Below are 3,253 nucleotides of genomic sequence, written 5' to 3'. Positions count from 1 at the left end.
GAGCCGGTTTTCTCCCCGCCCTAAGGGGAGGAGCGCGGCATCGGCTCTCCCCGCCCCGCGCGCCCCCTCCGGCCGCGGCTCCCCTCAGGGCACCCCAAACCACCGCTCCCCGCCGTGACTCTGAGCGTGAATCCCCGTCCCCCCGTCCGAAGCGTCCGCCCTATTAACCCCCCTTCAACCTCGTTCACCCGCACCTCACGCTGTGTTCCCGCCGCCGGCCCCTTCGCCGGTGCCTGCGGCTCCCTCTCCTCTTGGGTTTTCTGAGAGGAAGCAGCCTCTGCCCCTGCCCGCCCGCGAGCGACACCTCAGGGGTGCAGAGGACCCTTCCCCCATCCGCCCCGAAACAGAGCAGTGCCTTGGCAGCTCCGGCTTTGTGCGAAGGGGGCTCTGTATACTCCACAGGGAAAATCCACGAGCTGCTCCTAGCCATGTCACTCTCCCATGTCTTCCACCTCTCACCGTAAATTTTCCACTCATTTCATTAATATCCCTTCTCGCTGCAAATACCCTCCCAAGCCATCTCTCAGTGTTCCTCTGAGGAAACCTCGGAAATTTCCCCACGTGATAATGTATTTCAGATCCTATTATGGGTGATTAAGAGCAGAATGTCACACAAACTATTAAATTAAGGTGACATCAAATTAAAGAGGGGCCCTTGACTGTGTTTTAACAAACAGATCTCATTAGCTATGCCACTGAGGAAGGGTGTACCCACAAGGAATTTCCAGCTTCCACAAAGCAACTGGCTGTTCTTAAGTCATTTAGCTTACACACAAGTGCAATATGTTTCCTACAGACTTGCCCCACGAATATGCCACAGATCCTCCATTTCCCTGTCACATATGTGGAGACAAGATGTAAATTACTCTGAAGCGTCAGAGTTAACATTTTGTATTACAATGTGAGCTTAATATTTTGTCTGTTGGAGGTGGAAAGTGAAGACATAGGGTTTATCAGCCTTTCATTCAAAACTCCTTCGTTGCTTAAAGAGAAAAATTCCCTTTCACCAAGATTTCCTGGCGCTTGAGGTCCTCATCAATCTCATTCTGGCTTTACCAACACCACTGTAAAAAGATTCATGAAAGGTGCAGATGGTAATGGTTAATGTGCTGAGGAAAGGAATTGCATTGTATGTGATACAAAAAGAAAAAGAAGATTGAAATTATGAGGGGAGAAGTGACAGAGAAATACTATCAGCAATTGCCTCTGCTGAAGTGCTGCAAATGTGACTGAGTCTTTTTTTATACTAGTGGTTGCACCTGAACTTCAGTTTCCATCTAGGCACTAAACATAGATACCATATGCAACCTGAAACTGAACATCAGAATTCAGCCTGTGGTAAAACAAATCCTTGATCCTAGGCACTGCACTGGATTCATTACTCTCTGTTCATTTGAAAATTTGGAACCCAAAAGCATAAATTAAGGGTGCATCTGGAATTCTTTCCTAACATGGATTTAAATTGTCTTGAAGAACAAGGTCTATTGAAAAGAGAAGAAAACGATAAAGGCACAATTAGATCAATACATCATCCACTTTGAATCCTCTTAAACTTCTCTGCTATTATTAATTACAATCAAATATAAATGTTAAATACCTAATACAAGCAAATATAATACAAGCCAGAGATTTCTCATTCAACCAGCCTATTCTCAAACACTTCAGCCACCTATCAGAAAATGGGGAGCAGGTTCTATCAGACATCTTAAAAGCATGTTTACCTTTCAGTTCTTGTTGTTCTTCACACTGCATTTACAGCAGAGTCTGAAAATGTTGCGTTATCTCTGCAGAAGCCAGCTGAGCATCTACAGGCATCTATTTACTTGCAGTGGAGCTTACATAAGATGGAGAGTACATATTCAAATGGCAGTGGTTTAAAACCATCAGGTTTCCAACTGATTTGATTAGTTATACGTTTATACTCTTTTTCTTTCCCCTTCCAAGCTAGTATGATTTGGGGAATTCCTTTTTAATTAAGATCTCTCCTCTATCCTGGATATTTTTGCAGCACTGGTTACCAGGAGTAATGTCATTTCCTTACTGTGTTTTTTTCCAATAGCAGTGAGATTCTCTACTTTTGTGCTGCAAAAAAAAAAAAACAAACCAAAACCACACTCCCATCAGCCTCTGGTTCAGCACATTTGCTCCTTCCCCTGAGACACTCACAACCCTGGGCTTTGCTTATACTGGAAAAACGGGCCATGTTGGGAAACATGTGCTGCCCCTCAACCAGAGGAAAGGGCCCTGAGAGCATTAACCCCCTTCCTGGAGGTCTGGCACCCTGGGCTCGCTGCCAGCCTAGAGATAGCGCAGCTGAGGGCTGGACCCCTTCCCTCTAGTGACCTTGGAGGCAGGGCTGCGGTGAGACCTCAGCGAGGGCTGACCTCCCCCTTTCCCATGGGAGCTGCACTTCAGCTGAGGCTCCAGTGCTTGGCCCTGCCTGAGCTACAGCTACAGCTGCATGACAGCCATGCCTGTATCCCATCAACCCGGACCAACTTGCTGGCCAGACCTCAGACTTGCCTCATTGCTATGGACTTGCCTGCTGAGCACAGGGCTGTGTCCGTCCCCAACTGCCGTCACCAGACCTGACTCGCTAACTTATGTTCCCAGCTTGACCTCAGGCCTATCCCATTGCTATGGACTTGCCTGGCGATCTGGACTCCCTGTTGATCCCAGCTGCCATCTCCAGGCCTGCCCTGCTTGCCTTGCTCAGGTCCTGTGGGATGGGGCCCTGGCCAGTGAGGTCCCTGCTCTGCTGGCCATGTTATGGCACTTGCTTCCCTGTCCCTTAGGGAGCAGCACGGCCCTCGCTGTCCCCTGATGCCAGAGTACCGTGGCACATAGAAGAATGCCAGACCACTTCCACTGACCCAGACCCATGCATGGTCTGTCTGGATTAGCATCTTGTCTCTCACAGGGACTAGTTCTTTCTTCCAAAATACACGCTGCCTTTCAAGAACAAGATCCAGGTGGAAGTGAAAAGGGAAAATGGGCTACCCGTCTTTATCAAAGGGGCTGAGTGAGGAGTTTTAAATCAGCCAACCTCCTTTTGTTATCTGGAAAGATAATGAAACAAGCTGTTCGGCACTCAGTGTGCAAGCAACTAAATAACAATAAAGTGATGAGAAACAGGCACTGTGCATTTTTCCAGAACAAATCATGTCAAAGTAACTTAATTTATTTCTTTGCTGACATAACTGACTTAGTAGGTGCTAAAATGCATAGATGAAACATATTTTGACTTCAGTAG

This window comes from Ciconia boyciana, chromosome 1 (genome assembly GCF_034638445.1).
Source record: "Ciconia boyciana chromosome 1, ASM3463844v1, whole genome shotgun sequence".
Classification (NCBI taxonomy): Eukaryota; Metazoa; Chordata; class Aves; order Ciconiiformes; family Ciconiidae; genus Ciconia; species Ciconia boyciana.
The sequence above is the reverse complement of the archived record's forward strand: the minus strand, read 5'-3'. Positions refer to the sequence as shown.